This window comes from Canis lupus, chromosome 31, assembly GCF_011100685.1.
Source record: "Canis lupus familiaris isolate Mischka breed German Shepherd chromosome 31, alternate assembly UU_Cfam_GSD_1.0, whole genome shotgun sequence".
NCBI classification, from domain to species: domain Eukaryota; kingdom Metazoa; phylum Chordata; class Mammalia; order Carnivora; family Canidae; genus Canis; species Canis lupus.
In genome coordinates this window covers 8,842,332-8,866,175 of record NC_049252.1, presented here as the reverse complement: position 1 = coordinate 8,866,175, position 23,844 = coordinate 8,842,332, and the positions used below count along the sequence as shown (strand labels likewise).

Genomic DNA, 23,844 nt, shown 5'->3' with positions numbered 1-23,844 from the left:
ACTGAGTGAAGCAAATGTGAGAAGGAGCCAAGGATGAAAAGAGCGCTGCTACTGATCATGTCACTTTGCATCTTCTATGTTCCGTGTTTTTAGTTATTGTATGATAAATATTATTTGAATCCTCAAACCTCATCAGGGTGAGAGATATTATCAATAGTATTTATGTTATTAACTTTGTATTTTAGAGGAGGAAAAGTTTAATACAGTGATCTCAACTGGATATTAACATACTATAAAACAAGTAGTATCATTCACTTTGTAACTATTGGAATAAAATGTGGAAAATTAGCCAGATTTGTATTTCAAAAATGGCTCGTACAGAAAAAATTGCCCTCTGTTTCTTGTAAACATCAAGAAATCATGAATTCTTTGGCATCAGTCTTAAATCATAGCTACACTGTTTACTGGAACATACTCTCCCTTTCCACATTTACAAAGCAGACATGGAGATACATACTTCAACACAAAACCTAAAAACATTATCTTTCTCCCACTCCATTTTCTCCAGTGCATAATTAATGCAAACAATTTCCATAATCTTATTTTAGATGGTACTTAGAATGTTCATTGATATGTTAAGTGCATAGATTTGAAGTGATAAATGTTACTTATCATTTGAAATCCAGTGAACTCAGAGTTTGGTACAATTTTGTACCGGAATGGTGTCCTTCTATTCCAATGACATTTAGAAATATTTCCATGCATGAAGTACTACACTGTAAAAAACTTATCCTCAAACTATTATTTCAAAAGCCACGCTTATATTTTGGTTTCAAAGCCTCAAACAAATGTACAGGCTTACATAATTCTGTATTTTTCTCTTTTAATTGTCTACTTTTCTTTCTTCTACTCCAGCTAAGTATGTGTACACATCTGGGTAAGTTTTAACAACCACTCAAACAAAATTGTTTTTTTATCTGCATACTGAGACAATTTGGGCACAACATGACTATGTTAACACTTGGAAAATAAGACTTCAAAGGGAAGATGTAGTCCTCTTAAGGCAAGAATGGTAAAAGGAAAAAGAAAAATCAATTACACCATACTGTTATAATTCTAACTTTAATACTGTACAATATTTATTAATAAAATACACGCACACAAAAGTAAACCTTGTTGAACTGAAAACTCCACCTACTGTTACCACAACGTAAAACAACAGGGTTTAAAGACTTGTTTCTAAAAACTTACGTTATGATTAGGTATTAAGAATGTACTACAAATAAAACCTAAGGTTTATAGAAAAAGCAAATGAATGGACCTTAACGAAGGTAAGGTAGTATGAACCTTTACTGGATTACATTATTAATCTAAGATAACACCTCTGAAGTTTTAACACCCTTGAAACACGCAAAAGGACAATACTTTTCAGGTAAAAATAAACCATTTGTACAATTTTTTCTACTTGTGAGCTTAAAACAAACTTAGTAACATTATATCTTATTTACAAATTGAGATCATATCTCAAATAAACCAATGAATAAATAAAATGTCTTTCAGAAATATCAAAGGTCTAAGATAAATCAAGGTTGGGTTTTTTTTTTCATTTTCTATGTTTTTTGGGTTTTTACAGTATAGAATGAAAAGCTAACAAAATGTAATCCACTAAAGATTGTTGCTTAGATAATGCTCATGCAATTACTTTTGCAGCTGTAAAGAATAAAACCCTAATATTGCCTATGGCTACAGGCAGCCCTGCAGAGTTATGAATTGAAGACTTTTTTCTCTCTTCTATAAAAGCAACTTTCTTCCTTGTACTCGTCTTGAACACTTCCTTTTGGGGGGATAATTACATGTCATATTATAAAATGGTATGAACTTTTAGTTAAAATCCAATTTGCTTAATTTATGTCCATATTTAAGCAATTAAAAATTGAGTTCAAATGATTGGCAGCATTTTGGCAGATTTTTCTGCCAATGGTATCCATAAGTATTCTCAAACACAGTTCATTTTTCTTAAAAAAAATCTTTCCTTCTCTAACATTGTTATTAATCAAAATGCATACTTTTGATAGTATGAATAGTATGAAATTCTAAAGTCTGGAACTAATTTTTGAAAAGAAGATTATATATGGATTTGAAAAAGAATGAATTACATATATATTACATATATATGTTATATAGAGAGATAATGTATCCAAGTAGATATCACCTAAAAGTTATTAAACAAACCACTGTTTATCTTAATATTACATTTCTTCCACATGTATATAATGTTTTATGTTCACAGGTTGGGACACAGAATTTGGTTTAACTGCTTTTCACTCTTTTTCATTCTGTTAAATTAGGAGGAAAAAAAACCCCACCAAAAACTTATAAGCTTCATTGAATCATTGAATCTTGAATCTCCTTTGAACTATTTTTTTTTTTGTCTAAAAATAGAGTTGACTAAGAGATATCTTTTAAATCAAAACAAAACTATACAATCATTGGTCTTTCTGAAAAGTATACAATTTCAATATGATTCTCAAAATAGATAAATGTTTTCAGAAAAAGATTCTAAAATTTAGCATTGACTTTGCAATCTATTTGAGTAATGTTGAGGAAACAGGGCAACAGAAAAAAAATGTTAAGTAGAAACTGTTTCAAGTATTATGGACAGTTTAATATTTATAATACTCATCTAAGACCCCGGGGGAAATTTTAGAACTGAGTAAGACATAAAATTATAGAATAGGCACTGGTCTTTGACAATATTTAACCCATCCCCTAAAGAGAGGCAACTGAGTCCCAGGAAACTTAGTCACTAGCTTGTGTTATTTGTTAGGAAGAGACGAGAAGGAAACAAAGATACCCCATTTTCAAGGCAGTGCTTTTTTTTTTTTTTTTTTGAACATGCCAACATTTTACTATAAAATGTCATTTACCTATCTCATCAATTATATTTCCAACAAATCCACCCCATTATTGCAGAAGGCCTGACAGTGATTGTTCATTGTGTACTGCAGTCTCATGACTAATTTTGGTAAGGCTCAAGTGCTCCTCAAATTAATTTGGTTCCCTAATCATGTGGTGAACATCTGTGAACTACAATGCCTTCTGCTTCATGAATCACAGAATCCTGGTGCAGTTAGGAGTCTGAGAGATGGGTGATCCAAACTCTTTCTTTTAGAAATTAAATAATCTAAGGCTCACCAGAGAGGAGAGAAGCATGTCACATAAATAATAACAATGATAATGTGAGCAATGAAACAATGCTAACAATAGCCAGCATTTATTGAACATTTGCTATGTAAGGAGCCACACCAACTACCCACTTACTTAGTGCCTATAATAAGGCTAGGACAATGTGAATTTTTTGTTTCCTTTTAAGAATAAGTAATCTATAAAGATTTAGCAGCAGTGCTAGAACACAGATCTCTTCATCCACCAAGACCTTTTCTCTATCAATTTGCCCACCTATCTGGTCATATCTGAACACAATGTTCCCAATTCTAACTACATAAATATTATGATACAATTACTATTTCAGCCTCTTTCTATTGGGACAGAAGTTGAATGAGAAATTTCTCTTCTGACAGTCAACTGACTGAATATTTCCTGCATTTCTGTGTTTTCTCAGATTTTTCCATGTTTGGAAGACGCCACTTCAAAATTTCAGTGGTATGTTGAGAATTACAACTCATCATTCAGATTAGTATGTTGTGCTAACTCTTCTCAGTAATTTGCTTTTATTTCAACAACAAAATGACTAAAAGAGCTGTACAATAAGTGTTTTAATTAAATATAAGCATGCTAATTAGAAGTAGATATCTTGGAAAAAAAGAGAAGACAATAATATGCAGTTCTAGGATTTTCTTTTCTACTTAAAATACTACTTTGTCAAGTAAACCCTGCAGCAAATAGTAGTAAACTGTCAACTGGGAAAATAAATTAATATATCAATAAAGTCCTTTAAAATTAGGGTATATCAGAGGAAAATAAAAAAGGAAGGGTATTATCAAAGACAAGAACTATATAGATGTTTAGTCACAGCATGCTTGTTATATTTATCCACCTTAATTGCTTTAAAAATTACTTATCGCCTACCTAATCTTTAATTTTGAGCAGAGAACAAATTACTCCCTTTTATGATACTTCTAGTTCTCTATTGAGATGCCCACCTACATGCTGAAATAAGTAAGTGTTATCTAATGTCAAAATAGGTATCATTCTTCCATTTAATATATATATATACTGAACACATACTTGGTGTCTGGCACTTATACTACAACTTTGGTATTTTTCTTACAGTGACGTTTACATAAATGCTGATGTCTGTCAAGAGACAACATTAATCTTCACCTTGTCAGAAAATGGCAACAAAATAGTTTCACTGCAAGTTATTTTATATTAAGATCTATGTTTTAGGAGCTAGATAACAAAGTATATCATGAAGGCTTTTGTAACTACTTGCATTCCTCCTTAGTAAGCTCACAGCATCATCCAGAAGAACAAAATGTTATCTGAGGTTCAAATGTGTTCAAGAATCTTTAACATTTCTTATTATTTAAAAAAAAAATTAAGTTCTACATCCAACGTGGAACTTGAACTCACAACCCTGAGATCAAGAGTTGTGTGCTCCTGCGACTGGGCCAGCCAGATGCCCCCAAAACACTGTAACTTATCTTTTTTTTTTTAAAGATTTATTTATTTATTTTTATGATAGACATAGAGAGAGAGAGAGAGAGAGAGAGAGAGAGGCAGAGACACAGACAGAGGGAGAAGCAGGCTCCATGCCGGGAGCCCGACGCGGGACTCGATCCCGGGACTCCAGGATTGCGCCCCAGGCCAAAGACAGGCGCTAAACCGCTGAGCCACCCAGGGATCCCCACTTTAACATTTCTTAGAAGAATAATTCCAAACTTTTAAAAACATTCCAATAAGAAGGACAAATTTATAGAAAAATATCTTAACCCATCGAAGAGGAATACTAAAATGATAACCTGTAAAATAATATCCTGTGAGGTATTATCCACCTTATCCCATCATCTTCTAAAGCTAAGGAGTTTGATTTTTTAAATGATGCAAACCCCCAACATATATTCTGTACAAAGTCAGGATTTAGCCATAATTGTTTCCTAAAGGATACATATTCACTCTAAAATTTGGCACTGAATATATCTATGACTGCTCTTCAATAATTATGTCATCTTCCAGTTGTGTTTTTTTTTTATAGCACACAGCTTTATTTTTAAAACTTAAATTATGCTTTGGTTAAGATCCTGGAAGAAAATATGCTGGTAAAAGCACTTATTTTCTTAACTACTGGAGCTTTTGAAGATTTCACAAACCTCTTATGCTGTATCCTAAGAAATAGTACATTTTTTTTAAACAGTACTTTTTTTAAAACAAATTATATGTTCTGAAGAAGTTATATAGTATGGATGGATTTCAAACACCATGCAACTTTAACTAACAATGAATACAGAACATAGTGAACAGAAGAATAAAAAAAATAAGTACTTTATCTGTTTATATAACATGGAAGAACAAGCTTATGTAAAGACAGTTACATTCCTCTGTGTTCTGCTGGGCTGCAGCAATGAAGGCACCCCATTCCTGGTCGCTTAACAGAATAACTTTCAGGTTGAGTCCAAGCTTAAGCCACAATCCTATTTTGCAGAAATATGCACACCATAATGACTCTCTCTATGAAAAGCCCTCATGGCTATCTGCAGTCCATGCCTCATGGTTTAATCATTTCACTTCAGGAATGAACACAGTACAAGATATTCCTTAACATTTATTACTATGGTATTAAGTCATCAAGACAAAGAGAAGGCAAGCTTAGCACACCAGATTGAAGTTAGAATCAGTAATGTGTTCTAGAGAAAGGTATACATCAATACAGATGAACATTTAAATACCTAATATTCAGGAGACTTGAATCGGGGGTATCATAAAAAAATGTACTGCCAAAATAAGTCACATTGCTAAAATTATAGGTTCTAGCTTATTAGATGTTTGCATTTTACATACTTTATACTCAACTATAAAATTATGAATGAAGAAAATATGGCATTTGTAAAACAGCACTTACATGGTATCATTTATAGATGTGTTTATTTTAGCAGTTGAAAAAAACCTAGAAGTCAGGAATCTCAGAATCACAACACACATCACATCCTTCCACTGTGCTGTGATTTTGATAGGTATATTCACAATGACTCAGTTATTTCCATACAAAACAGAGAGTTTTACACTCTGTCTTGTTAGAGTTATTATGAAGACTAATTATTTAGTGTTTGTACAGGATTTGCCATTTATATGCTGCATTACATCTGCAAAGAGGTATTACTGTTAGTCACTACACAAGGAATTGCCAAATTTCTCAGCTGCCAGTACAAATGCAAAGGAGGACAAAGGATGCCATTGATGAAGGCCTCTAAGTGCCAGAGCGAAGTCACACTCAGGAATAGCTTGGCAGGGTTAAAAAAACACAGACAGAATGAGGCTATCTGAACCATGGGACCCTGATTGGGACAAGACAGGCATGTGTTCTTTCTTTGATAAACTCCAACTTTGTATTTAGTGTCCGGCACTGAGAGAGTCCTTGATCAAAGGAATATGCTCATATATTCATTGTCTGGCTCTTTGTATTCAAATGTCAGCTCCAAGAGAACAGGGAATAGTCTTTATCACTCTATATACTTAGTGCCCAGAGCAATGCCCAAGACATAGCAGGCATTCTGTAAATGTTTACAATAGGTATTATATACGAAATGCTAGGCATTATATGAAACAGTACAAAAATTGGCAAGAGTCCTATACTCATGGTGCTCAAGATATTAGAGAATAAACAGATAATATTCAAATAAACACCAACACAAATATGCAACTGTAATTGCAATTCATGTCTTGAAGGAACAGGATAGGATGGCATGTGAGAAACTAATGAGGAATACCGTTTAGATTGGAGGTAAGAGAACAGTGAGTAAATAACAGTTAAGGTGAAGCCTAAAAAAATGAGTAAAACTCAGGCTGGGGAAGTGCAATGAAGGCAGAAATAACACAGGTTGAAGAAAAATCTTGGTACAGTAAATGAACTTGAAAAGACTGAGACCTGGGGTAGTAGGGCAGTTTGGCAGCGAGCAATACGAGGTTGGCACGGTACATGGGGGTCAGGTTTGCTGTACACAGCAGCCACGATAAAGCATCAGCTTTTATTTCAATTCCCATGGGAAGCACTTCAATGGCTTTTAAGCAGAGCTGTCTCATGATGGAATTATCATATTTAAATATTCATTATAGCCACTCTGTGAATGAAATGGAGAGAAAAATAAGAATGGAAGTGGAGAGACCAATTAGCAGACTATTGCAGTGATTAAGGGAAAAATGATGGTTTTATACTATTATGGTAACCTGGATTTGGTGCAAAGGGGAGCACAGAAGTATATACTGGAGGTAAAAGTCAAAATGACCTCTTGAGTGGTTGAAGTTGACAGAAATAAAGATGTCAACAATGATATCCTGGTTTCTGATTTGAGTAACCAGACATGTCATTTGTATTTATTACTGTTTTATTTTTTTAAGATTTTATTTTTTTTAAGTAATCTCTAATGTGAGACCTGACCCCACAACCCTGGGATCAAAGTCATAGGCTCCACTGACTGAGCCAAAAAGATACCCCTGAAAACACAATTTTTAAGGTATAAGAGGAAGGTATAAGAGGACAGACAGACAATATACAAATACATCTTTCCCTAAGGAGAAATAGGATAACTTTGTGTGTGTTTGTGTGTGTGTGTGTGTGTGTGTGTGTTTGAGTGATATAATTCGAGAGTAGAGGGATAACACAAAAATGGTTTTATTGATTAAAAAATACAATGGCTTCAAATTCTCCCCCTTAGTATTCAACACAGGATTGATTTTTACGTGTTCACACCTTTATACTACTATGTTCCAAATTAGAACTGCTAACTGATAATATCCCTGGATCAATTAATCTATAATTTTTATAATTACAAATTTTAAGTTAGCATGATGGATGTTATATCATTTTAACCCATTAAAATCAGAAACAAAACTAATATATTTTGATTATATAGACAAATATAAACAAATTTATATATGCCTGGACATGTGTGATATATATGACCATTAATAACTGGTATATTGTGATGCTATCCACAGTAGCAAATGATAGTAAAAACTCATACGGTTATTTTGTTCACAGAATAAAATAACTCAAAATATAATAGGGTACTTCTCAGGACTGCCATAAATTAAGCTCAATTTACTATTTAAGTGTAAGATAATCAATAGCATATTAAATGTTAATTACATGATTAGAATAATAAGTGAGTTCACATTTGTCAGAAGTTTACAAAATCGCTAAAGCATAATCAAGTTCCCTGGGAAAATGCTGAGTCATCAAATTCTTAAGGATTTGTGATTCACTTATTAATTCATTCAATAAAAGTACTAGGTATTGTGTTTAGAGGTGGTGACTAACAGGATAAACAACACATAATTGATCGCTGCTTTCAAAGCACTTCAGGATTTTTCTCTTGCTCTTTTTGTTTCATCACAGAATGCTTTGTTCCATTGAAATATTAGACAAAAGTTTAATATGCAAAGCAGATCAAGGGGATATGATTTCACTTCCGCATCTGGGACTGTCCTGCAGAATTCAGGTCTAGTGTTAAACTGACATATGAGTGAATAAATACATTTCCCTAGCTCCTGCACTGATACTGTATGCAAGCTAAGAAGTGATAAATATAGGATTTGGACCTGGATTCGGTTGGATACCAAAGCTTGCATTTTTAGCACTAAACCTGACTGGCTTTCTAGGAGAGGGATACTCAGACCTGACTTTGTCTCCTTGGTGGTTGATAAGAGGACTCCACTTTGGTGCCATTTCAAAATATATCCAGTCTTCCCCATCACACTGAAGTGAAATGGGGGGAGTTTTTCATTCCTTGTTTAAAATAATGCCTTAACATTGGCCTATATTACTATAGCTTATAATATCAGAACTTCATATAACCTAAGTACAAACTCCTCCACTTCCATCCCCACCCCCAATTACAACTGAGGACCCAAAGTCCAGAAATTAAAAGGACTCAGGTTATACAGTGAGTTAGTGGACATGGCCAGGCTAGATCTTGAAGCAACTATTTTCATAAAGACACATTTTTAAAAGTGCCTGAGACTGGAATGTATTCTAATTAAAGTATTTGCAAGGAAACAAAGGTGATTGTAAAAAAACAAACAAAAAACCAGGTGTTTCTTTACCCTCTCAAGCCCAAGATGCCAGCAGCTACACAGGAGAACAGCTAAAAGGGAGTTTTCACATTTTATGGAAAGTCTAATGGTTAACAGTCTCAAGGGAGAAAAATCCTCACAGTTTAAAATGATCTCGTTAAAACCTCCCTGGTAATTGGGAAGAGCTGGAGAAAATAGCTATTGGATTAAAAAACATACCACAAAAAAACTATTCTCACTAATGTATCTTTGTGCAGCATAATTAAGATTGCCAATTATAACATCACCCCCTCCCTCAACTGAAAGGAATAGTGATAGGAAAAAAAATAAGTCTAAATAGCATACCCAGAGACACATCAACTAAACAAAAAGGGTCTTTAATTGGTGACAATCTGCCCTAAATCACTGTGACTACTTCCCAACATAATAACTTTCAGATCTGTTAATTCCTTATATCTTCCCTATCACAAGCTGTCTGGGGGCTTCAGAATATAATACCAAGTATCTAACAGAGCTTTCAATCTCCAAGGAACATAACAAATATGCAACTATGTAGCTGTGTGAGCTGCCTTCCCTAACAAACTAGGGAGCCCTTGGGAGAGTTCAATCAACCTTCAGCTCCTTGGCAAAGTTTAAGACCTCATTTTGCTGATAACTAGGAGTCATGCTAACAAACCTGACTAAAGGTTACTAGACATTAAATTAGTAGAAAAGCAAATCATTTTATAACTTCTGTTAAGGATGCTATCTAAACCAGTTATACTCAGTGTTTTATGAAATATAAAATTTAAGCTTATAGAACTTTGAGAGGAAAAAAATATTGAACATGATAAAAATAATGCTCTATCAAAATAAAAATCTCAAATTATGAATCATTGCTAAATGTTACTTGAGTATGTGATCCTAACTTTTTAAAAAACTTTATTGGGGCGGGGAGGCAGGGAGCTCCATGCAGGGACTCAATCCCAGGACTCCAGGATCATGACCTGAGCCAAAGGCACACAAACGCTTAACCAACTGAGGCACCTGGGTACCCCGAACCTATTTTTATATCAGGTAATGGAAATGGAAACTTTTTGGGATCCCTGGGTGGCGCAGCGGTTTGGCGCTTGCCTTTGGCCCAGGGCACGGTCCTGGAGACCCGGGATCGAATTCCACGTCGGGCTCCCGGTGCATGGAGCCTGCTTCTCCCTCTGCCTGTGTCTCTGCCTCTTTCTCTCTCACTGTGTGCCTATCATAAATAAATAAAAATTAAAAAAAAAAAGGAAATGGAAACTTTTTAAAAAGATCTTATCTATTTATTCACGAGAGACACAGAGAGAGAGAGAGGCAGAGACACAGGCAGAGGGAGAAGCAGGCTCCATGCATGGAGCCCGATATGGGACTCAATCCTGGGACCCCAGGATCACACCCTGGGCCAATGCAGGCACTTAACTGCTGAGCCACCCAGACGTCCCTGGAAACTGTAATGGAAGTTGATTCGGTGCTACCAACGGTACCTACGGTACCTACGTGTTCCACCACTCTTCACCTGAACCCAGTGTAAGTTTCAGGTGCATTTACTGTATGCAGAACACCTGCAATCAACAATCCAGAAGACTAATCCAAGTCCTAGAGAGCTACAATGGCAATGAGCCAGCGAAGCAATTAGAAACTGGCCAAAGATGCCTCCCAAAGGTCCTAGTTCAGAACAGCTAAAGATTGCTTTGTAATTCCTTTTATAAGATCATAACTCTTTTCAATATTAAGAAACGTCTGACATGCTGTCAGCTTACTATACCTGAGAAGGCCTGATTCATTGATTCTCACAAACCATTTTACTGGTGTCCCCTCCAATAATTTAAAAGGCCATGTACTCTTCTCATACTTCAAAACTGGTCTTTGAAAGTTTAAGTGGCTACAGTATTTAAAATTGCTGGCCTATCATAAACATTAAATTCAAAAGAAAACTGCTCTTGCTTCTTGAGAACATCTGATGAACCATAAAGACCACCATGATTAGATGCCCACCATGGTCCATGGAAATGCACATAAATACATAGGTACACTTTTTAAGTTGTAAACTTTACATTATTCATTTTTCAATCTCCTTGAATTTGCACCTTCATTCCAACTCCTACCCAATTTTATCCTCATGCAATTTGCTTTTATGCTTGAGACTTATTGTTGCTGCTTACTGATCAGCCTTGAGGTCCCCTCAGCTTTGAAATAAGGCAGGTAGAACTAGTTCTGTGTTTGCTGCCAAGGAGCTTTCCACACCTCTTCAGGTTCACCACAGTCACCACAGAAAGATTCTGGAAGTCTAAACAGCATGTTTTTTGTTTATAAAGTGCAAGAAGGGCTAATATGAAAGTCAAGGAAAGAAAAGGGAATTCCACAGAAGGACATTTTCTGGCATGCCAGTTTTAGGAATGCTAGAGAGAGAAAGTGAGAATCTAGAAATCTCTAGAATCTAGAAAATGCAAAACCAGCACGCCCCATGCACTTTTACAACGTACAGAAATTCTGGTGTGAAGATCAGTGCCCTAAATAAAGCCCCTACTCCTACTTAACCTAGTCATCAGCTTTGAAGGAGTTAGCAAATCATGTCTATTTCCAAATGGAGTCATGACCTAAAGGCCCAGCAGGTACAGGTCCTCACCTTAGAAATGAACATGAATTAACTTCTCTGAGGAAAATTTTGGAAGTTTATAAAATTCATCATGAATTTGAGCTGATGCTTCCATGTTTCATGTTTATGACTATAAACTTAAAGAAAAACAAGCTAAATGTAATCAATAATTTTACTGAGTTTAGTAAATTATCTAAGATTGAACAGATGAAAATACAACTTAAATGATCAATAGTCAAAATGGAATCAAACACACTCCGTCTTATGGGGAAAGAGGGCCAAATGCTTTCTCTGGAGATTTTAAGAAAGACCCCTGCTTATAATGAGGAACAAATGGTTCTCAGGACAAGGGTAGCTGCCTGGTCTTTGAAAATATCCTAAACCAACTTAAAGAACCATAAAGTCATTAGTAACTTTAAGGAACTCAAATAAAAACAAAGAGTCCTCTGGATTTGGATTATTATCCTTTAACATATCCCAGTTGGAACAGCAACATTTCTTATATTAAACAAATGTACAAGGTTTTGTTTTTCTACAGAGAGCAGCTGTAACATCTGCTTTTTTAACTATTTTTAAATTTATTACTATAGTTTTGAACCAAGGAGTTTATAACTAGCCAATAAAAATCCCTGATTATCATAAAACTTTTGTCTGTATTTTAAATATGTTGATACACCTGTTTTCTAAATATTTGCTAGGCTCCTTGACATATGCAAGTTCCCTATCAACATCAACATTTCTTTATAAGTTGCAATACAAACTAAATAAAAAATGACAACTTCAGCTATCAATTTTTAAGTTTCTATACTTTCTCATCTATTTGGAGGACATACAAAAAGTAGTGTATAACCCTCTGACCTGCAATTAATGATAATGCATTTTGACTAAAGGAGGCAGACTCAGTGACATTATAATTTAAAATACTCATTAAAGTTTGGTTTCTAAAATCAATAGAACTTCCTATGGACAAAAATATGTATTTTTTCATATTATAAAATTCAGGATTTTTAGAGTAAGCTTGATGCTAAGTTAATTCAATGTTTCTATCCTTAATCATGTGTATTTAATCTCAAAGAACTGAAATTCATAAATTCTCATAAATGAAATTTTGAGATAATGAAAGTTATCATTAACTTTTATCATTAATAAATGATATTATTTATTATCAAAATGGGAATATTTACTTTACAAACAATAATTCAAGAATACATTTTCCTGCTAAAGAAATTATAGAACAGTTTTTCCCTAGGTCTAACTATGCTTTCTTGGCTCTTTTCACAGATATCTCTAGGAAAGTAAATGACAGGCCCACTTCAAGTTCACGATTATTTATTTTTAATTAACAATGACCTATGATTTAGTAGAGATGAAGTCCTGAACTTACAGGCATCATGGAGCAATCCCATGGTCTTAATGAGCAACAAAATTAATGAGTCATATGACAAATTATTTATTAGTTTTTTTTTTTAAAAAAAGGCATGACAAAACATCAAATGCCCCTTTGGCCTAAATACTAAAAGGCAAGAAATAATGAAATTAAAAACACATTGTTGCTCTTACTCTGGATCATATTTCTACTTGCTATTTTATTTTGTTTCATCATTTTAAGTTCAGGGTTCCAAAAGAGAAGTTTATGTGAACATATAATAATATGAGATACATATCACTTAATGTAATGATGTCACTAAATAAACGATATAGCAGCATTTCTTAATCACACATTTCTCAAATTAAGTTTTTCTTTGGTCTCCTCAAGGTCAGAACTAGAGAAAAATTTGTGCTTGTGTTAGGCATAAGAATTTCCTCTTTAATTTTCAAAAAATGAAAGGTTTTCATATGAGGAAAAATTAACCACGTTTAATTTTTCTGATTGAAAATACATTTTAAGGTTACTAACTTTACTGTCTTTATTAATCAAACTATGCTGTTGAAACATTTAAGTAACAAAAATAATGTTATTTCTCTTCACTTAGAATCAAAAAAATCAAAAGGAAAGGCATTTACAGCTTCATGACCAGTAAAGGAAAAACCACAACCAGTAATTATGCAATACTCTAGGATTTGAGGGGATTATAGACATGTTGAAAAAGCAAGGAAATATGGAAGAGAGTATGAAATAAGCACCATACTACATGATAAGTGACACAAGAGACATATATTTTACTCCCAAGCAGTATAAATAATTGACAGCTCCTACAATCATAATTAATTGATCTAAGTAAATACTTGAAAGAAACAGATTACCACATTCCTAACAAGGATAAGAGCTGGCAATATGTCAAGACTGGCAATTAAAATAGCCTCGATGGCATTATATGGTCATATAAATTCAAGGTTGTGAGCAAAATAACAAATGAAAATAAAGACAGAAGAAAACCAAATTAATAAACTCATTTCTAGTAGGTTTCTTTTGAAACCCTAATGACTAGAAAATGAACCACTGGAAACACAACAAATAACATAAGGCCTTCTGTACTCTGAAATTGTCCTTAATATTTTAACCCATGAACTCCGCCTCCAAATTAAATAATTTAAATATGTGATACTTTATCACCTTTACCATCAAAAAACCCCATACCTTAACCTTCCAAATTATAATCAAAATGTAAACATCTTTTGAAGTAATTGTAACTTTTCTTTTTTAAGTAATCTCTATGCCCAATATGAAGGTTGAACTCAGGACCCCAGAATTCAAGGGTGCATAGAGGGGTGCCAGGCATGCTGAAGGAACTGTAACTTTTAGCTAACCATGTTCAAATATCTTCATTATGAGCTATGGTTAATACATGCCCACAAACATGTTAGAAAGTCACACTATTTTCTCTTCATCCACTAACCCCACCTCACTCATCTCTGGCTTTATTTATTCACATTTATCTTATTTCAGTAAACAAACATTTGAATTTCTAGTATGGGGCAGCCCGGGTGGCTTAGCAGTTTAGCGCTGGCTTCAGCCCAGGGCGTGATCCTGGAGACCTGGGATCGAGTCCCACGTCGGGCTCCCTGCATGGAGCCTGCTTCTCCCTCTGCCTGTGTCTCTGCCTCTCTCTCTCTCTCTCTCTCTCTCTCTCTCTCTCTCCTCTCTGTGTATGCTAATGAATAAATAAATTTTTAAAAAATCTTTAAAAAAGGAATTTCTACTATGTGGGAGCCCTTTAAAGATTAAGTCTCCATCTATGATTCTGCCAATGCGTTTTGAAACTACCTGCAAGACTTTACTCTCCTGGAATTCTCAGCCTACCTTCTCTCCCACACCCTCTTCAGCTCCCACATTTCCTGCCTCACAAATCCATTTTCCATTTTTCCTTAGACCCCAAAGGCTAGAACTCTAAACATAAAGGAATTTAAAACTCACAGAGACAGTGTGAGCAGTTTAATCAATTAAGGCTAGAATGTGAAGTAAAAAGTTTTCATTTTTTGTTCTTTTAAGTAATCTCTACATGCAATGTGGGGCTCAAACTCATAACCCCAAGATTAAGAGACATACTCTATCAACAGAGCCATCAAGAAACCCGTAAGTGTTATAGTGCATAGGTATAAGAGATTATTATGTGTTAAAACATCTACTTTTAGTTAGGAATTGCAACTAGAAGCTGACTGGGATGTGGATTTTCTTTTTCTTTTTTCTCTTTGGAATTCCTTTTTTAAAAAATTAAATATATTTGACATACAACATCATTTAAATTTAAGGTATAGCATGTTACTTTAGTATATTTCTATATTGTTCTATATTGTAATATGATTGCCACTGTAGCAAAATTTATCACATTACATAGTTATAGATATTATGGAATCTATTCAATAATATTGTTGTCTGTATTTATTATACTGTACATTAAATCACCATGGTTTATTTACCACTCAATCTCAAGTCTGTAACTTTAATAACAAGATCACTTTTACCCCCCCCACACCCCCACCCCATGATAACCATCATTTTATTCTATTTTTTAGGAGGATGACTTCTTCTAGTTCCACATAGGGGATATCACACAGTTCTTGTCTTTGGCTTCTGACTTGTCTCACTTAGCATAATATACTCAAGGCCCATTCATAATTGTCACAAATGGCTGTGGATTTTGAAAAGATAACTGTGCTTCATCTTAAAAGTAAAGGATAATATTTAGGAGATTTTTCAGTTTAATTCAACAGAGAAGGATTTAGTCATATTTTCTAAAGTTTTATACTTTGGAGGCATAAAAGAGATAAAAGATAAGCAGCTGAATCTATATTCTGTGATCTTATTTGTATATGTTTATTATTTTGAATAATAGCATGTTTTAGTTAAACGGAACTTAAAAGTTTTTTTTTTTTTTTTGAGAGAGAGAGAGAGAAAGTGGGGTGTGGAAGTGTGGGGAAGGTTAGAGGGAAAGGGAAAGAATTTTAAGCAGAACCCCATGCAGGGCTAGATCTCATGACCTGAGCTGAAATTAAGAGTCAGCCACTTAACCGACTGAGCTACCCAGGTGCCCCAAGAACGTAGAGATCTCTTCAGTCCAAATCTCTTCCAGTTTATGGGTGGGAAAACTGAGATCATCAAAGTTAAGTAGTTTGTTTAATGCTATAATAACCCAAACTGGTTAAGAAAGTTCATTGATTTCTAGTAGATTGTTATCCACTAACAACTAAAACTGAATCCAGAGATCACAAATAGCTTTCAATTAAGTTTTTGTTTTTTGTTTTTTTGTTTTTAATTTGAGATGGAATTGAGATTCTAAGCAGCTCCAAAGAGGGCTCCATGGAAAGTCCTTGGCAACTACAAGATTTGCTCAAGGTGGCTCACTGGGGAGTGGCTGCTTATTTAATAGTTTTCCCTGTAGGTCAGCCCCAAAAACCCAACACTTAGAAGATAATTATATTAATATATTAAGTAATATCACTGTATTAACCATTAACCACATGAGAAAATTAACTAAATCCATTCCTGTACAGCCACTTAAATTTGATACTATACCTGTTAGTTTACTTTCAGTTTTAAAAACCTTTCAAGCTTAGGAATTTCATTCTTGGGCTCATGAATTTAGGTTAAAGACAATGTCATCATAATCTCTACCTGTCACAGAGACATAAGCCCTCTACTTATAAAATAAATGGTTCATTCTGTCATCATGACAGCTATAAAAAGTGACAGCTTCTTATGACTGAATACTAACTTTAGTTTAATAGGGAAATGTACAAAAAATAATTTGACGGTTTGGGTGATTTTTTTTTTAAAGGAAACTACTTAATATATCAGGAAAGTGTAGTTGTGATTTTATTGGAATTTTTACAGGGCATCAATGAATAAATTTATGTTTCAGATTTTTTTTTCAAATGTGAATTCTGAACCTATGGTTTTATGGTTATTACTTTTTTTTTTTTAATTAAGGTATGGTGCAGTTTAAAAAGAGCACTTCCCCTTTAATTTTCATGATAATTTCAGACCTTTTTCAAGGTCTGCATATGTAAATCATGATAGGATATGATGTTGCCAAGTTTTGCAGGGAAGGGAAATGATTCTTTCATTTGGAAGTGGGTCTAATCCAAAGTTTTGGTTGAATGTGTAAGAGAGAACTAATCTTAAAATGTTAGTTCATTTGTAAATCAAACTTCACAGGGTGATTAAAGTGATAATTTTAAAAATCACTTTTTAAATTCAGAAATATTAAATTTGTTGTGAAAATAATTTTCATTTGATAAACAATTACTTAAAATTCAAAATAATAGCAACCTCAGTTGTTTTATTAACAGTTACCCTAAATTTAAAAAAAATTGATTTAAAAAAAGCCACATCCTGAAGATAATCCTTTTACGAAGAGAAAGCACAAGAGGAAAGTGCCTTGAATAGTCTCCATAAAGGGAAAGAGAAAATAAAGTGTATTTTTAGATTGTCATATTAAGCATTATCTTCCACAGTATCACACTGATAAGGTTCTCATTGGAGGTGTTCTATAGTGGAAGATAAATACATGAGCAAACCAAAGAGATACAGTCTCATTTTATCATGTATTTTAATAGAGGGCAAAGCTAGTTAAACAGATGGCACTCAGGATTTCTCAATGAATTCAGCATCTGTGTGTACATGTTGCATAAATGCCAATTAAAATGTGTCCGAGTAAATTTACATCCCTCGCTGATAGAAAGCAAGCCAATCTTGCTGGCTCAGGATCAAGGTTAAACTTAATCATCTGCTGAACTTGCAGCAAGTTGCTCTCAAATTGTACAGAAATTCCCAGAGAAATAATAAAAACAGAACTCCTATTGATTTGTATTTATTTACATTCATAACTCATTTCTAAAGCCTTGGGCTAGAGCTCAAAGGGAAAAAAGTTACTATTTGTATGACTTGGCCAACTACACTTTTAACCACATTTCCAACAAATACCTCTTTGATTAAAATGCCTGCCTGAATAAATTTTCTTAACCTCCTCCCTGCAACTTCCTAGTTGAGATAATTTTGTTTAAAAATTATCCCTTCAAAATGATCTTGAACAAAGGAAAAAGGCAATGTAGCAGTCAGTCTATCATTTATATAGAAAAGATCAGTCTTTGCTTCAACCTGACAGGCAGCTATGAAATTATTTGATATAATAATATAAAAAAAGCTTCCATTTTTTTAAGGTTTTTAATTTTTAAAGTAATCTCTGTAACCCAAGGTGAGGGTTCAAACTCACAATTCCAAGATCAAGAGCTGCATGCTCTACTGACTGAGCCAGACAGGTGCCCCACCCTTGACAACTTTTTGATAGGTTTTCTTCAGCACTCTCTCACCCTCACCCCTCGTTTATATATACCTACCTAAAGCTTTTCAGGCTATTCTAGGCTTGGTCTTTTTTAATTTTAAACTTTCGGTAGCTATACTACTAATTCAAAAATGAACATTTGCCTAGTTATCAAAATTAATCTTACACAGGCATAAATACTAAGTTCTTTTTATAAAGTAATAAAATAGTCAAGATGAAATATTAATTGGAAAAAAAACCACAAAAAAGTAAGTATGACAGTTTCCAAAAACCACTAGATCAAAATGGCCTTAATATGTATCTGTTAAAAAAAAGTAAGATATTTATGTTTGGAAATTGTGTATGTTATGGCTACCCTTTGGAAAATTACAATATTCATTAGCATATTAAAAGTACTGAGAAGTTCTAAAGTAAAAAAACAAAACAAAACAAAATAATAAACCCTTTATTTAACTTTGTTGCCCAGGTTCTTCTAAACATATTTGACCATGCCAACTTTACTTCATTAATTTTTTTAAAAAGATTTTATTTATTCATTCATGAGAGACAGAGAAAGAGAGAGAGAGAGAGAGGCAGACACAGGCCGAGGAAGAAGCAGGCTCCATGCAGGGAGCCTGATGCTGGACTCGATCCCAGGACTCCAGAATCACACCGTGGGCTGAAGGCAGCGATAAACCGCTGAGCCACCTGGGCTGCCCAACTTCATTAATTTTTATAAATTATTTGAGGAACATAATTGACCTCTCCCTAAAATATAATCCTTAGTAATACACTTTAGGAAAGGTTAGTGTAAAATATGTTTCTAATTTTGTAAAAACACATAACTAATATAGATATATCTATAAAAAGCAGAGGCATAAAGAGAAGATAACTGCTAGAAGTAGTCATTTCTGAGAAGTGAGATTATGAATGATTTTAATCTTCTCCTTTATGTATATACATTTTCTAAGTGTCTGATTTGTTATATAGTGAATTTATGTTATTTTTATAAAAGACCAAAGCATACATCAGACTAAATACTATCTTATTTTATATTTTACATAATTATACATGCTATTATTTCTCATCCTTCAACTACAAATAGCTAAAAGTCTGGCATTTAGTCTGTGGAATGGTTTGTATTAAGAAATGAATCTCATTTAATCCTCACAAAGCCTGATGACAAGTTTTCACTACTTTACAAATGGAGAAACTGGTATTTTGCTTTGGACCGGGGGAACCATGATTCCATCTCCTAGGTCAAATCTCATACTTTTTTATCCACTATGCTGTTAAAACCCTGGGGACAAGAATTATGCTTCATATTAGATAGTCCCAAAGCACATCATCATTGCACTATAAAATAATAGCCAAAAAAATTAATATTTAACATATATTCATTTGTTTTTAGGTGCAAGGTGTGTATGTTTTAAAATAATAACACATTTATTGAGAATTTTATGCTGTGCAGGAACTGGGCTAAGGATTTATTACATTAATTTCGCTAATCCTTACCGAAACCATAGGAGTTTACTACTATTATGATCCCTATTTTATTGGTGTGAAAAATAAGAGATACAAACCATAATAGTTTAATTCTAAAATCATTGCTTTTACTCACTAAGTCAGTATATTATCACAGGAGGGACTGCTATCCAAATAGGCCGCTTTTAAATTGAGTTCTTTCTTTAGGGAAAAAAAAAAGCTTAGAAGACAAATTTAGTTGAACTTTTTTACATCATAAGATAAACATATACAGATGTTTATTCATTCTACTCATACTTGTTTCTTAAAATGATGAAATTAAACTGTTAGTAAAAAGGATGAAAAATCCATATTCAGATATGGATGTTTAATCTCTCTAAAGAAACATGTTTCCAAAACAAAATGGTAAAAAAAAATATTTTGTAGCATTAATATTCTATGATTTTATGACTTATAGATTAAACAGGAAAGAACAACAATTTCATGAGGAGTGGGTTTACACTATATTCAGTGTAGTATACTAGATAACCCCTTAAACTCATCTTTTTAAATTGGCTCTATCTTCCTCCCCATACTCACCCTTAACAAACTGTATCTGGCACATCGTAAGTGCACGAAAATGTCAGTTGCTAAATATCTTTATTACACATGACGGGGCTTGGAACACACTACTCCAAAATACATCATTTAATATTTCCAGCTGAAGAAATTTGAGAAACCACAGGTAGAGGAAGGACTCTCTGACTTTTCCCCTGAAGCAAGTCTTACACTTACACTCATGGAGAAATGCCCTCCTACACCTAGAGAAAAGAATATCCTTATCTCTGAATATGGAGGGCCACAAAAGAAATCTGAACAAAGAAGTATGGCCGATTGTCACCCCATTCACTACCCACATACCCTTTTTTCCTATCACGTTTTTCCATAACATTCCACTCTTCATCAAACCTAGCGTAAGAACACTCAGGTTTAACCACTTCTTCAGAGCTTTATTTCCTTATGAAGGCTCCAATGTCACATAAAACTTATACATTAAATAAATCTGTTTGCTTTTCTCTTGTTAATCTGCCTTTTGTCAGTCTCACTTAGATGGCTCCAGCCAGAGAACCTAGGAAGGTAAGCTCCAGTGTCTGCTTATCTCTGCAGAGCTGGGGTCTGGCACTGTTTCCTTTACAGTAAGAACTGAAATAGATATTTTTTTTGAATGGACAAAATAATACCAGTTAATCCATAAAACAATCCTGGGAGATGTGGTCATTTCAGTTTTCATTTTCTAGGTTAGGAATTTTGCCCAAGCAAAAGACATGAAGAGAAATCTCACAGAGGAAGACATAGACATGGCCAACATGCATATGAGAAAATGCTCTGCATCACTTGCCATCAGGGAAATACAAATCAAAACTACAATGAGATACCACCTCACACCAGTGAGAATGGGGAAAATTAACAAGGCAGGAAACAACAAATGTTGGAGAGGATGCGGAGAAAAGGGAACCCTCTTACACTGTTGGTGGGAATGTGAACTGGTGCAGCCACTCTGGAAAACTGTGTGGAGGTTCCTCAAAGAGTTAAAAATAGACCTGCCCTACGACCCAGCAATTGCACTGTTGGGGATTTACCCCAAAGATACAAATGCAATGAAACGCCGGGACACCTGCACCCCGATGTTTCTAGCAGCAATGGCCACGATAGCCAAACTGTGGAAGGAGCCTCGGTGTCCAACGAAAGATGAATGGATAAAGAAGATGTGGTTTATGTATACAATGGGATATTACTCAGCTATTAGAAATGACAAATACCCACCATTTGCTTCAACGTGGATGGAACTGGAGGGTATTATGCTGAGTGAAGTAAGTCAGTCGGAGAAGGACAAACATTATATGTTCTCATTCATTTGGGGAATATAAATAATAGTGAAAGGGAAAATAAGGGAAGGGAGAAGAAATGTGTGGGAAATATCAGAAAGGGAGACAGAACGTAAAGACTGCTAACTCTGGGAAACGAACTAGGGGTGGTAGAAGGGGAGGAGGGCAGGGGGTGGGAGTGAATGGGTGACGGGCACTGGGTGTTATTCTGTATGTTAGTAAATTGAACACCAATAAAAAAAATAAAATAAAAAAAAAAAAAAAAGGAATTTTGCCCAAGGAATTGTATGTAGTTAGTATGTGGCAGACAGGGCCCCACATGGGTGTTTCAACTGCCAAGATCAAGTCCTTTCCATTTATCTACAGACAGTCATTTGGATCAGCTCTGATACCACCTATACATGGTCATGAGAAGTGCAATAATCAAAAGCAAATGTACAATCTAAATATTCCCACCATTTTTAACATTTTCAAGGGTCATGGTAATCCTTTAAACTACACTTAAATAGGATACTGCTTTAAATGTTTCATTCTTTATTGTCACCAAGGTACTCGCTGAAACATTCTTTCATAGAAAAGTGTATCACTCACTTGAAAGTCTCAGGGGAAGATCACTTTAACTTCAATATCCTGATAAACATTAGCTTTATAAAACAAAGAAAAGGATTATGAAGGTAAAATATTGCCCCTTATTCCACATAAGTTCAGAAACAATAACAATTAAAACCAATACTCCCTAAAGTGTCTCTATTTATTCTGCATAGGTAAAAACATTCAGAAATGATCATCTATTCACCTTGCTAAGTAGTAATGACTTAGAAATATACTCAGTATTTACCATTTAATAAAATTCTACCAAATACTTCTTTAGTCTATATTTACTGGTAATTTGAAATACCCTTTAGGACAGCCCGGGTGGCTCAGCAGTTTAGCGCCACCTTCAGCCCAGGGTATGATCCTAGAGACCTGAGATCGGATCCCACACCGGGCTCCCTGCATGGAGCCTGCTTCTCCCTCTGCCTATGTCTCTGCCCCCCCGCCCCCCTGTGTGTGTGTCTCATGAATAAATAAATAAAATCTTTTAAAAAAAGAAAATACCCTTTAAAGCAAATCATGAAATTTAAATCCTACTTATAATTTTAATTAATCGAAGAGGGATATTTTCCAATTTACCTACATTTAGTATTTGACATTTCTGATTCTTATGTGTCATACACTTCAAAGAAATGCATTATATGTACATATTCCTTTGTGCAGGATACCAATTTGTACCAATCATAAAACAAAGCTGATTAAATGGTATACCATCCGATAAAATTCTATCTTTTGGCTAGCTTACCCTAATAGGAGTTTTTCCACTAAATTACCCAAATGAACACAAATCTTGGACAATTATATCCCACTAGCTCATGTGAGTAATTGCTAGGGTGGAAAATTGCAGCATGTATGAAGGTACAGATGTTCATTTTCACATGACCACACAAAACAGGGGGACAATGGGGCTTTCCTCCACACTAATTTATATATATTTTGTTCATTCACACTTTTCTATTAAAGACACCTCTTTGTATTTCTGTAATATAAGTAAAATAATTAAAATAAAATGAGACAGGTGAGGGTATTAAATCATGCACTTCAGGACTAGTTATTTTCTTTGAATTAGCACTTCACTCAACACCCAATAATGTGGATACTATCCTGCACAAAGAACCACAGTTATAGTAAAAGGCACCTGCCTTGATCATATGGGCATCGACTGTTGTTCAACTTGCTGAGAGCAAAATACAAACTACTCTGGCTTCAACAAATGTGGAACTCTGCTCTCTAGCAAGCCTGCCTTCTTCACTTTGATGTTCCTTCATGGTCTTTCCCTATACCCTCTAGTCTTCTGGCCCTGCTTTTGTTCTGTTGTTTACTGAAGAATTATCGTCTGGGAGCCATTTTCGGCCTTATACTGAAAAGTGTTTTGTTTTTTCCCTTAACTGTCTTA

The 23,844-nt window shown here is 34.4% G+C and overlaps 1 protein-coding gene across 8 annotated transcripts in view; it reads right to left on the bottom strand.

The window, feature by feature from the left end:
- ROBO1 (roundabout guidance receptor 1) overlaps positions 1-23,844 on the bottom strand; it is a 1,125,490-nt gene that overhangs the window by 142,675 nt on the left and 958,971 nt on the right. The window lies entirely within an intron of this gene.